The 14,057-nt window shown below is 37.8% G+C and overlaps 1 protein-coding gene across 1 annotated transcript in view; it reads left to right on the plus strand.

Moving 5' to 3' along the window:
- Window positions 1–2,360: 2,360 nt before the first annotated feature.
- The window catches only part of WWP1 (WW domain containing E3 ubiquitin protein ligase 1), a 530,531-nt gene continuing 518,834 nt past the window's right edge, over window positions 2,361–14,057 (plus strand). Inside the window, exon 1 of the mRNA XM_053715174.1 lies at window positions 2,361–2,495. The gene's annotated coding sequence lies outside the window, so the exon portion shown is untranslated. The remainder of the gene's footprint in view (window positions 2,496–14,057) is intronic.

Here is a 14,057-nt window from a genome sequence, read left to right on the forward strand (position 1 = left end):
CCTTCCCCCTCCCACTAATGATAGCCATCTTAGGTACTGGCAGCTGTCTGCCAGTACCCAGTTTTTATTTATTTATTAAATATTCCAGCATTATTATGTAGATCTATGTTAAGACTGTGCTGAAAAGACAGAGGCTATTTTTGCATTTTTGTTGTTTATTGGTTTAACGATAATCTGCTCTCTTGTTAAAGGGACACTGTACCCAATTTTTTTCTTTTGTAATTCAGAAAGAGCATGCAATTTTAAGCAACTTTCTAATTTACTCCTATTATCAATTTTTCTTCGTTCTCTTGCTATCATTATTTGAAAAAGAAGGCATCTAAGCTTTTTTTGGTTTCAGTACTCTGGACAGCACTTTTTTATTGGTGGATGAATTTATCCACCAATCAGCAAGGACAACCCAGGTTGTTCACCAAAAATGGGCCAGCATCTAAACTTAAATTCTTGCATTTCAAATAAAGATACCAAGAGAATGAAGAAAATTTGATAATAGGAGTAAATTAGAAAGTTGCTTAAAATTTCATGCTCAATCTTAATCACGAAATACATTTTTTGGGTACAGTGTCCCTTTAAGTGAGCCCATATATACTTTTGACAGACAAAACAGGCCTTTTTCATATCTTGTTTAAAGAATGAAAAAACAAAAAACATTTGTTTGCAGTTTTCTTTACAAGCATTTGTACACAAATAGTATAAGTAAAGAAAAATACCTCTAAATATATTCATTATTTTGTCCTGATTTTCTGCGTCGGATTAGTTGCTCGGGAGCGTATATTACGTCACACTTTTCAACATTTGATGATGCTTTATTACTGTGTATTCAACTTGCGTCGACTTTGATGCGGATTTCCAGCGCATTTTCAGTTAAAGCCCCACAACTGCCGCTTCAAATCTAACCATGGTCCCTCCCCACTGTGGGATAAAGGTAACATGTTTAGGTAAACGTGGAGTTGATTGCTCTTTTTCAATCCCCCACCCCACAAGGGCCACAGCCAGATGTGCAGACATCCCAAATCTCCCGGAATTTCCGGGAGTCTCCCGCATTGAAATCGTGGCTCCCTGACACCCGCAAATTAAACACAATATTCCGGAAAGAGCAATGCAAGAGAAAATCAAATTTGTGCCTGTACTTTTCATTTTTAACTATACGTGTCACTGTTCCGTTATACCTCAATGTAAATAGTTACTGCTTTCCTTTCTGGACTTTTCTCCCCTTTCCTGAACTCTAGTGCGATTTGAGACGTAGCAGACCCGATATAGGTGAGATGTGCAGACTCCCATACTTTATATTGTGCAGATTCCCATACTTTATATTGTGCAGACTCCCATACTTTTATTTTGTAGACTCCCAAACGTTATATTGTGCAGACTCCCATACTTTATATAGTGCAGACTCCCATAGTTTATATTGCGCAACTGCAGACTCCTATACTTTATATTGTGCAGACTCCTATACTTTATATTGTGCAGACTCTCATACTTTATATTGTGCAGACTCCGATACTTTATATTGTGCAAACTCCCATACTTTATATTGTGCAGACTCCCAAACTTTATATTGTTTAGACTCCCAACCTTTATATTGTGTAGATTCCCAACCTTTATATTGTGCAGACTCCCAACCTTTATATTGTGCCAACTCCTATACTTTATATTGTGCAGATTCCCAACCTTTATATTGTGCAGACTCCCAACCTTTATATTGTGCCAACTCCTATAGTTTATAGTGTGCAGACTCCCATACTAGCTATAAAATGGTATATATATATATATATATATATATATATATATATATATATATATATATATATATATATATATATATATATATATATACATACACACACAAATAGTTCATCTTGTCTTTTTTATTTATATAGTTTTTTTTTTCTCACAAACTTTTTGTTATTTCATAATCAGAGCATTAAGGAATTCTGAATTGGGGCAGGGGGCAGTGCCCTGAAATGAGTTTTTGCAGGTTGGGATGTCTGGATGTGGTATGATGGTATCCCTGCCGAATTTGGGACGCTAAACTACCCCTATACCCAAATTTCTAATCATATTCAAATCACACTTTTACTACAGTCTCATGTTGTTTTTTTAATTTCCTGCTAAACCTCACCATAACTGTCGTGCAGTTTTCACAGGGTAGATGACGTACGTCGGTGAATCCTATTAAAACTAGCAGTAAAACCCGTATATGGCTATTTAGCATATTTACATATGCTGACAAACGTACAACCCTGTTCCACAGCGAGTTTACAAACTGCAAGTAAAGTAGTAAACACCTAATATGATATTGACCCCGCCCACCGCCTCCGAGGAAAGGCTGGCTTAGATGGGGACGTCGGAAAGGCGGGGTCGTGGATGACGTGTCGGGGGCGGAGCCGAGATACTGCGATGGCCGCAGAGGTGTTGGGAGCTTGGAACGTGTGAGGCTGACAGTAGCAGGCGGCGGCCCGTGCAAGGGAGGCCAAGGACGGGACATTCGCCCGGTATGTGTGCCCAGTGCTCAAGCACTAGCTGGGCATGTTTTTCTCTTTGTGATTATAGCTTGTCGCATACTGATATAACTGATTGTGTAACGCTGAGCTAATCCTGGGTCTCTCACAACGGGAGCTATTTATTCTTCTATAGCTCATATTGAAAGCTCCCTGACCCTGTGTCTTACGTTGCGATCTCTCCTGACTTATTGTCGCATATGAGAGCTGTGTTTTCTTGGCAGTCTTGCACTAAACATTCTGTCCCTGGCTGCCTTTCACAAAGAGCTCTGGGTGTCTGTGTACAGCTCTCAATCCCTGTGTCACACTTACATCCCATTATCCTTTGCAGTATCCCACCTCTAGATATCTGCCCCAGAATGTCTCCTACAGGAAACGTAACCTCTGTCTGTCTTTCTAGCCTTGGCAGTGGTACAACTGTAGTTATCTGCCCCTGTCCCCACTCTTATCTTTGGCTTCATCTCTTCTACAGCTGTTTGTACCTATCTGTCTATAATGAGCAGTGGAGGGAAATAAATAGCAATTTTAAATGTAATACAAATTGAATTTGGGGAAAATCCCAATTTCTTGTTCACTGCAGTACCTTACTTGCCCTGGACATTTGGAAATTCCAGCTCTGCAGATGAGACTTGTTAATCCATGGTTGTTATAGACAGTCATCTCTGTCTCACACTAACACTTATATCCAAGGCTTCCTCATGCCTGTATGTCTATCCTGGTTGTTTCACACTTACTGCTGTGTTTCCCTGGCTACCTAAATCACATCTGTCTGCATCTTACTTTTGACTGGGTAACTATATGCTCCCATCTTATCCCTTCACCATCATGAACCCCATTAGCTGTCTCCTACTGTTACACTTTTAGCTGTCTTCCCTTCTCTATTTAATCTCTGTATATGTGGCCATATTCATGTTACTCCCTGCACTATGCAATTGCTTCCCCCCTTTTCCACACTGTTGTTTGACACACAGTTTTTCTCTGGCTCTGATCCTTCTATGGTATTTGTGGCTGTCACCACATCTCAAATCTTTGGCTGTTTCCCCACTGAACCTCTTTGCTTTCCCTGACTGTCTCTTCTCTAAATGTGACTGAATCTGTTTACTCTCTCCTGATGCCAGGCAATTCAAATGCTGCCATACTATTGGGGTAGGTTACCAACTATTTCCTGGACTGGTCCTATATCTACAAAAATAATCTCTTTGAAGGAGGGTCCAGCATACAGGAATGTGAACTTGATATAATGTGATCGGTCCCAGAATGGAAGTTGCTAGTCTTTTCTGGACAGTGTGCACCTGTCTAACACATAGCTGGGCTCTTGTTTCTCTTTAAACCTGTGACCCTCACATTGACTGTACCTGCCTCTAGTTCAGTTTTGTCATCTCTGGAAATTGGTCTTTTGTGCTAGATAGTGGGATGTCCTCCCCTACTGTTGGGTCTACGATCAGCTGACTACCCATGTTGTTTGATGTAATTATGTGCTTGTCCTCACTGTCTGACAGATTTCCTTCCCTTTTCCTCTGAAAAATTGCTTGTTTTTCTTATTGTGCTGTGTCTATAATTTTAACTAAACTAACTCCACTCTTCAGGACCCAACTAAGGCAGGTTTTAAAGCTATTCTCACCCAAAGTAAACTTAGAGCACTATGCTACCAGTATTTTACTTAAAGGAATATTAAACCCCAAAAATGTATTTTGTGATTCAGACAGAGCATACCATTTTAAAATAGTTTCCAATTTGCTTATATTATCAAATTTGCTCTCTTGGTGTTCTTTTTTTGAAAGCTAAAATTTGCATGGCTCATATGCTAATTTTATCTCTGTGCATTTGACAGTTTTTAAAGCTAGATAGCGCTAGTTTATGTGTGCCGTATAGATAACATTGTGCTCACTCTCGTGGAGTTACTTAGGAATCTGCACTGATTGGCTAAAATGCAAGTCTGTCAAAAGAACTGGAATCAGGGGGCAGTCTGCAGAGGTTTAGATATAAGGTAATCACAAAGGTAAAAAGTATTTAATAAAACCATGTTGGTTATGCAAAACTGGGGAAGGGCTAATAAATAGTTCTGTCTTTTTAAACAATAAAAGTTTTGGAGTAGACTGTTCCTTTTAAAATCGCATGAAAGAAACATTTTTGGTTTCATATCCCTTGAAGACATCCTGAAAATCTAGCCCTTTTAGTGGGTACTGAGTGTAGCTGATTTATTCAACCTATTCTAGAAATGCTTCTATAGTTGTCAGTGAAGTCTGGAGACATCACATGACCTTACTGTACCTTACACTCTCTTGTAGTTTAATGCTTTCCGATACGTTTCCGGGAAAACACTTGACACTTATCATCAAAAAATGGATCTCCTATGCCTGTTATCAATTGAACTCACTAATGTTTTATAGGTCTGTTTACATTTTAATTAATATGCACCATGGTGCAAGACAGGGATTTGAGAGGTTTTCCATCACTTGAAACATTTCTTCATCCTTGGTAAATGAAGGAATCCAGCTGCATATGTCTTTCTTTTGTTCAGTTTAAATGATATTTCCACTCTACATATTGCTCGCATTTCATTGAACTCTTCCGTTACCATAAATGACTGCAGTGTTGCGGATCTCTTTTAAGCCCTGTGCTACAAGGCAGCTTTAACTGGGCCTGGCACTTTGACTTGTGAGTGGTGAAGGTTTAGCCATACTGCCTACTGTCCTTTGCTGCAATCTCAGTGGGCAGCCTGCTGCATTTCTTGTAGGTTGCAGTTAACAACTAAAACTTCCAGCATGCCTTGTAGCTAGAAGAGCTATGGGGATCCAGGAAAAATGTGCAGCAATTCCTGCACTCCAGCGGGTGCCCCTATTTATCCCCACAGTGTCAGCTTGCATAGTGAATCATTGCTTAGACCCAACAATGCTTAATCTTTTCATGCGCTGCTGTGTCCAATTTCCTGCGAGTTAATACATACAATATACAAATAGCAACTCAGTCTGAAAGCTAGGGCAGCATTTCTGTGTAATGTGAGATAATATATATATATATATATATATATATATATATATATATATATATATATATATATATATTAATATATATATATATATATTAATATATATATATATTAATATATATATATATATATATTAATATATATATATATATATATTAATATACAAGATAAACTTTAGGTTTATCTTGTATATTAAAAAGTTGGTTTTGTTCTTTGAAACAACAACCCCTTAAAATGGGCTGAGTTTTCAGGGACATCATACCTTCTTGCCTTATCACTGTTTGTACACACAAATGCTTCTTACCTCTGTCTGCATAACAATGCCCAATACTAAGAACAATTGAAAGTTTTCTTTCACTCCTCACATTCAGTCTTTGGCTAAAGCCTGCCACTTCCACCTTAAAGGATTACTTTCTGTTATAATTTTTAAGCTAAACAACTAACATATTAAAGTTAATAAACATTAATTAAAACCTACTGACCTATATTTTCTCCAAAACGAAGTTTCATAACGTTCTAAAAGTTATATCTTTTATTCGCCGACGATGTCACGTTATCCTGCCCACTATTTTCAGCACTGTGTGTTCAAAATACTTAAACCAATGAAATTGTGTTTAAAGCGCCATTTTGAAACCTAGGTATTGTAAACGGATTGGTACAGAGCAAAGGATACCCACTGAGTGGGTTTGGAAAACAATTAAATTTGCAGACAAGATTTCTGATATACGGTAGAGATATGTTAATGAAATGCTATTGATAAAAAGCGTATTTGGGGTAGTTAGTTAGTAACAGGCATAGAAAATATTTACTTACAGTGGCCCTTTAAAAACATCTCTTAAAGAGTCAGTATACTGTAAAATAGTTTTTTCCCTTAATGTGTTTACAATTGCTTTTTTTTACCAACTGCAGAGTAAAAATGTATGAAAATTAGCTTTTGAAGGTTTATTTGTGTATATTAAAGCTCTTAGTTTGTGTTTTGAAGCCACAACCTAATAAAATGGGTTGAGCTTGTAGGTATAATCCGATCTCATTACTGTATCACATTGTGCACATATACCTGCTTCTTTATCTTATATCTGTCCTTAAAACAATCACCAGTACTTTGAGAGAACAATGAAAAATCAACATTTTATTACCTTATCTCTGCTTTATCACACTGGGAGTGTAATTTCTTCTGCTGGCTGTGTTTACAAAGCTTATCTATAGCTGGTACGCGCGGCCACAAACTTTCAGAATAGGTGGGGATACCACATGCTAAATTAACAATTTCAAATGCCAATATAAGGGTAAAGGAGCTACTTGTAAACAATTTAAAACACTCCAGCAGGTAAAGTGGATCATTGGGAACAAATTAAAGGGGAGAAATTTTTTGAGTTAACTGTCCCTTTAAATTAGACACTTCCTTACAGAAGACACAACTAAGATTTTAATCCACTCTCTCATCCTCTCCCGCCTCGATTACTGCAACTCTGTCTTCTCTGGTCTCCCCACCTACCGCCTAGCTTCTTCTACAATCCTTAATGAATGCCTCTTGCATACTCATCTTCTTTACAAGTCGCTCTTCATCTGCTGCACCTCTCTGCCAATCTGTTCACTGGCTTCCTCTTGCCTCTAGGATCAAACACAAAATTCTCACTCTGACATACAAAGCCCTCAACTGCACTGCTCCCCCTATATCCCAGACCTTGTCTCCAGATACTCTCCCTCCCGTCCCCTTCGCTCTGCTCACGACCTCCTACTCTCCTCCTCTCTTGTCACCTCATCACACTCCCGTTTACAGGGCTTCTCCAAACTGGCTCCCATCTTGTGGAACTCTCTGCCTCGCTCCACAAGACTCTCTTCTAGTTTTAAAAGCTTCAAGTGCTCCCTAAAGACTCTACTGTTCAGGGATGCATACAACCTATGCTAACCTTTCTTTATACCAGTTCCTCTCCTCCATTGCTATCCCCTGAACCCCCTTAGCATGTAAGCTTAAAGGGACAGTTCACCCAAAAATGTTCTCCCCTTTAAATTGTTCCTAATGATTCATTTTACCTGCTGTAGTGTTTTAAATTGTTTACAAGTAGCTCCTTTACCACTATTTTGGCATTTGAAATAGCTGATTTAGCCTGTGGTATCCCAACCTATACTGAAAGTTTCTATTCTGGAGTATATTCTATTGAATAGCCTAAGTAAACACAGCCAGCAGAAGAGATTACACTCTCAGTAGGGGGCATGATAGTTAAGTAATAAAATAATAGTTTTCCATTGTTCTCTCTAAGTATTGAGTTTTGGATTTCTAGACAAATATAAGTTAAGGAAGCAAGTCTGTTCATAAAAGTGATAACATAATGAGATCTGATATTACCTGAAGCTCAACCCATTGTTATAGGCTGTGGTTTAAAAGCACAAAACCAGCTACTTCATATACACAAATAAACCGAAAAATGAAATTTCTCACAAATTTTATACTCTGCAGCTGGTATATCAAGTCATTGAAAATACATTCATATAAAAACTGTTTTACAGTGTACTGTCCCTTTTTAAGAGTCCAGCTGTTTGTTGATCACCTTCTCAAGAGCTGACTACAATAGTGCAACTCTTGGCAGGGCCCGCTACCCATTTGATCCCTGTAACTGTTTTTTTGTACTCCGCCTTTGTTAATAGCGCTGCGGAATCTGTTGGCGCTCTACAAATAACCGATAATAATAATGTTTAAATAGATTTTCTGTAGCCAATACAATAGTTTTGATGTTTTCAATATAGATGCGGATACCACAGACAATTTCAATGGCCAAAATAAAGGATTCATTTGTAAACAATTTAATTAACTCTGCCAGGTAAAATGGAAAAGTGGGAATAAATGAAAGGGTAGACCTTTTTAGGGCATGCTGTCACTTTAAAGAGACATTAAATAAGTTGTATATACACAAGACCTTTTTGTTGTGTTGCTATAAAGTAACATATCCGCAAAGTGTTAACGTTTTTTTTAAAACAAATTACATCCTTTTTAGCTAAACTCCACCCACCATTCGGTTTATTTGGACTGGAACCAGTGTGGGCTTTAGTCCACAGACAATAGTCTAGCCACTGTTATAAAGTTATTATATAATGAATTGTTTTGCAGTTGTTATCTGATAGACATGTATGTAGCTGAGTTAGCCTTGATAAGTCAGCAGGGTGCATATCAAGTTCTGAGCATAAGAAATTTCTCTATTTTGAGAGATAAATTACATACATAAGGGGCAAAATATATTGCAAAATTCTTTAATGATACACAACAAAACATTTTATATAAAACTCAAGGTTTTTACTGTCCCTTTAAAGGGACAGTCAACACTAAAATTGTTATTGTTTAAAAGATGGATAACGCCTTTATTACCCATCCCCCAGCTTTGCACAACCAACATTGTTATATTAATATGCTTTATAACATTGAAACCTCTAAATGTCAGCCTGTTTCTAACCCATTAAAGACAGCCTTATCACATGCTTTTTTTAATTAGTTTTTCACAACAGGGGGGTGCTAGTTCATGTGAGTCATATAAATGACATTGTGTTCACGCTTGTGGCAGACACTACACTAATTGGCTAACTTAAAGGGATAGTAAATCCATTTGTTTTTCTGAACCAAAAATGGCCCAACTCCTAAGCTTAATATTCCTGCTTTTGAAATAAATATACCAAGAGAACGAAGAAAAATTGACAATAGAAGTAAATTAGAAAGCTGCTTAAAATTGCATGCTTTATCTGAATCGAGAAAGAAAAAATTGGGTTTACAATACCTTTTAACAGGATGCAGGAGAAGCAGAGTGCTGATGTAGTGCTTAATACTACTCAAGGAGCGGATGCACAACCAGTCATTTAGTTGTATAAGGTACTAAAGAAGAATTGCAGGCTTTGATTGCTCTGCATGGGGTGGGTGGTATGGTGCTTTATTTTCTGTGCCGCCCCCAAAAATAAATGGGGGAGAGACATTTAGGTTGGCCATAAGCAGAGGTAAATAGGTACCTAGGGGGTGCAATACGTACTTATCTGCTCTGTGTAATAAAGTGTGCTATATCATACCTGTGTGCTGCAGTTTTGTCAGTACAATGCATACAATTGTTTCATGTCCATTCATTGTGTGACTTCATTTTTTTTTTCTAACTTGCTAATGTCTTTTTTGTTGTCAGTGCTCTATTTATAGTATTGTTTTGCAATGCTAAAATCATGAATACATATTCCTTGCATATCTCTAAGTATTAAACCTATTTTTAATTTGTAGCATTGCAGTTTACTATTTTCACTTGCAATACTAAATACAAGTAGAAATTCTCAAAACCCGAATTCCATAATCCAGATATTTACTATTTTTCCTGCCTGTAGGTCATAATCTTCTGTGCCTTTGGTTTGATTTTTGTGTTCTTAAAGGGACAGTCAACACAAAAATTGTTATTGTTTAAAAAGATAGATAATGCCTTTACTACCCATTCACCATCTTTTCACAACCCAACATTGTTAGGTTAATATACTTTATAACATTTTAACCTCTAAATTTCTGCCTGTTTCTAAGTTACTATAGACAGCCTATTCTCACATGCTATTTTTATTTGCTTTTCACAAAAGGAGACTGCTAGTTCATGTGGGCCATATAGATAACATAGTGCTCACGCTCGTGGGTTCTGCACAACACGGCTAAAATGCAAGTCAATAGATAATAAAAACGTGATCAGGGGGCTGTCAAGAGGTTTAGATACAAGGTAATCACAGAGGTTAAAAGTGTATTAATATAACCATGTTGACTGTGCAAAACTGGGGAATGGGTAATAAAGGGATTATCTATCTTGTTAAACAATAATATTTTTTGAGTTGACTGTCCCTTTAAATGATAAAATAATAGTCTATTTATTTTACACAATAACTATTATCTTCCTGATTACAGTACATCTTTCTGATGGTACCATGTATACAAAAGTATTAAAAATGATTAAAAAAAAAAAAAACTTGGGTTGCATGTATAAACTGTATTATAACATGTACATATTGCCTAAATTACATAAGAAAGATATTGTTGTTTGAACTTGGTTCTGTCCCCTCTCCAAACTGTCCCATTTACAGATACAAATATTTGAAAATCCAAACTATTCCAAAATCCAAACCGTTTCCAGTCCCAAGCTGTTTGGATAAAGAGTTTTCTACCTGTATTTGCAAGCAATACCAAATTGATAGGTTATACACTTGATATACTTCTGATTTAGCCATGTCTAATTAAAACATTTTTTGTTTCACATCAATAAAAATGTTTGTTCTGAAACAATGGATTGCTTATGTTTGCACAATACCATGTGCAGGAGTTCATCGGATTGAAGCAGCTGGTGCTGTGCAATTAACCAACTAATCACTGACCACCTAATTAATAATGAGATTCTTTGACAACTATTTTTATGATCAATCTTACCGATTAGTTGTTGCAGCCCTAGCTTTTTTGAACCTTCTCACCATTAGAGGTTCCTTTCTGAATTGAGATAATAATCTTATACAGAGCTTAGGAGTTAGGTGGTGTCATGAAGACCTCATGATTTTAGGTTGTAAGGGGTTAACTTTTTTTTCTCTGTGGGTTAATTTTTTTTTTTCTTATTAAATTTTAGTACTTTGTGGATTTGCTAGTGTCAAAATCCAAGTACTAAAACAAATTGTGAATCTCACAATTTCCAAAGGCTGAAACGTAGTGCATTATATAGTCATACATTGCAAACAGTTCCCCTCCCTATTGTCTGTTTTTCTTTCCTATTTTACTTTTAACTATGGAGGCATATCAACAGAAGTCCAAGGAAGCTCTTGAACATTTTGTGCCAAGAAAAAGAGAGATAATCCTGGGGAACACATTCAAGCCTTGATTAATTATGACACATAACATTCAGATCAGAAAAGAGGGGGGGGGGGGTGTGATGGCACTCCTATGGGTATAACAAGGGGGCTTAATTAATGTATCGGCGTTGGTCTTAATAGTAATGGTAATGTTGCCCTTAGGTGCTGTGTACTAATGAACTTTAACTAGAAATGCAACTATAGAAAGTTGCAAAAAAGTGTACACACAATAGCACTCATACCTTGTATTAGATTATAAATGTTGCTGTGGTTTGTTAGTACGCAAGAAAAAACACATTAAAACATAAACTTTAATAAGATTATTTAAAAATTGGGCTCACTTAAAAACCCTAGAAGGCTAGTAGTTAGTATAAATGATTGCGTCTGGATAATACCAGACACTGATGAAGTTCTATATAAATTTGCAGTGTGGTTAGATGGTTGTGTTGTAATTCACTCAAGTATAATTATTATATATATCATTTGACACAATGTACATCTAGTCTCACACTCCAGACCAGTAGTCAGTTCTTATGAGAGAGAATTTTGTGTTATTCTACTAATTGTGTTGCAAAACTTAGGTTTAAATCCAAGGATGCTTCTGGATTCTGGATGCGCCGAGATTCATCAAGCTCTGGAGATCCCTTGGACCGTTGTCTGTAAACTGTTCTAAAGCATGTGGGTTCAGCATATCGAAGTTTCCGTATAGAACTGATACTAAAATACCAACAGCAGCAAGCAGCTGAACACCAGACTGAGAGGAAGACGCTGGCAGCAGAGAGACAAGCTGAGTCAGAGCTTGCACGATCGGAGAGCGCAACTACCTCACATTTTATTGAATCTAGAGATTCCTCTGTAATCTGACCATGCACAGAGAATTTCCCTAATGTAGATAAAGATGAGGATCTGGATGTTTTCCTGCGCAGCTTTGGAAAGACTCTCAGGCAGTACCAGCTACCAAGGGACCAGTGAGCAAAGTTTCTCACCCCTGGTCTGAAAGGCCCTGCATTGAAGGCTTTTGCAGAACTGAATTCTGAATTTGATCAGGACTATGATGCAACTTAAGGCTGCACTGCAGAGGAGGTATGATCACAGTTCTGAGGTTTACAGGAATACATTCCAGACTCTGCAGGAAACCTGAAAACAGCTTTTGGGCTAAAGATTACCACCATGGAGCACCCAGAGGATCTGATGTTCAAGGAACAGTTTATGCAGCTGTGCCCAGTAGAAGTGCAGGAACAGGTAAGTGATTGGAAGCCCTAAACAACATTGGAAATGGGTGAGCTGGCAGATATCTATATGTCTAACAGATCACCAGTAAATAGGAGAAGTGTCTTTCCTAACAGGGCATCCCACTGGAAGGGTGTTGCTTCAAAACCCCACATCACTATGCCTGTTGTACCATCTTTTACTTAAGCTTCCTCAGGGATAATGGGAGCTATTACCACTTCTGGGCAGGGAGATACCGGCAGGTATTTTTATGTCATCTCTTCTTGACCAGGAACAATTACATTGGTATGATCAGCTGGAGGAAGTCATCCCTCAGAATTATCAGCTGTGTTGTTTGTAACCCAGTCAGATGCAAACAACAATGAAAATCTACAACCTGTCACAGTGGGACACAAGGTAACACTGTGGCACTCAGGTCACTGGGATATGTGACATCTGTGGGCATCCAGAGCTGGCAAACTCTAAGAACCTTATCCCTATCAGGACATCAGTAGTTGAAGGATTTGGGGGAGTAGAATCTACAGTGCTTAAGGCATGTGTATATCTTTGATTGGTGAGCAGGTAGACGTTTTGAAATGTTGGGGTATCTGAAAATATTCCTACTCGTGTATTACTGGGTACTGATCTGGGCAGGTTGTTGTCACTGTATGTGCCTGACAATGATACCTGTGACCAAGTTACATTACATATGGGCCATGATGTGTGTGAACAAAAAAAAAAGCGCTCAGGCATGCTGACCGGAAGGAAGTACAGAGTACATGTTTGCAAAATTCTGTGCCTGAACTAGGGGTGTAAGTGAACATATGAGAGGACAGTCTGGCTGGGAGAGAAGGACCGAATGACAGCTGTACAGGATGTAAAGCTATGTGCCTGTCTCTACCAGAGCCAGAAGGATCACAAACCCTGAGGATGTGAAGGGACAAACTGACTGTGAGGGAGAGCGTGGACCAGTCTATTTAGGTGGAGGGGCAAGATCCCTGGTTAGCTATTAAACAGCTAGCAGCACACATGCGGTTGCATGATTGTTCTGCTACTAACACCCATGAAACAGAACAAGCTACAGGCTGCATGGGAGGGTCCCTTTTTAATATCTTAAAACAGCTGGGTCAAGTGAATTTTGTGTCATTTTTAAATGGAGGGAGAAAACGGTAATGAGGTCTTTTACTTTGTTAGACGAGATAGGGTTCAAGAAGGGAGTGATACAGTACGTCACTTTAATATTAAAGTCAAATCAAATGCAAAAAAACCTTCCTGAGGTTTTTTTTTTTTTTTTTTGTAAGCCTGTCAAAGATTTCTCAATTCTATCAGCAACTGCAATGGTGTTTATCTGCTTATAAGGAAGAATTTGAGCTCATTATTTCAAAATAGTATTTTTGTATCCCTCTTTGTATTTTGTAGCTCCCATTGACCATACAAATTCTGCCATAAAACCTCTGAGGAAGTGTGTGGGTTATGGATTTCTCTTATGCCTTTAAAAGAACAGTGTACTGTTTTTTTTTGTTGTCTGT

The sequence above is a fragment of the Bombina bombina genome, chromosome 5, assembly GCF_027579735.1.
Source record: "Bombina bombina isolate aBomBom1 chromosome 5, aBomBom1.pri, whole genome shotgun sequence".
NCBI classification, from domain to species: domain Eukaryota; kingdom Metazoa; phylum Chordata; class Amphibia; order Anura; family Bombinatoridae; genus Bombina; species Bombina bombina.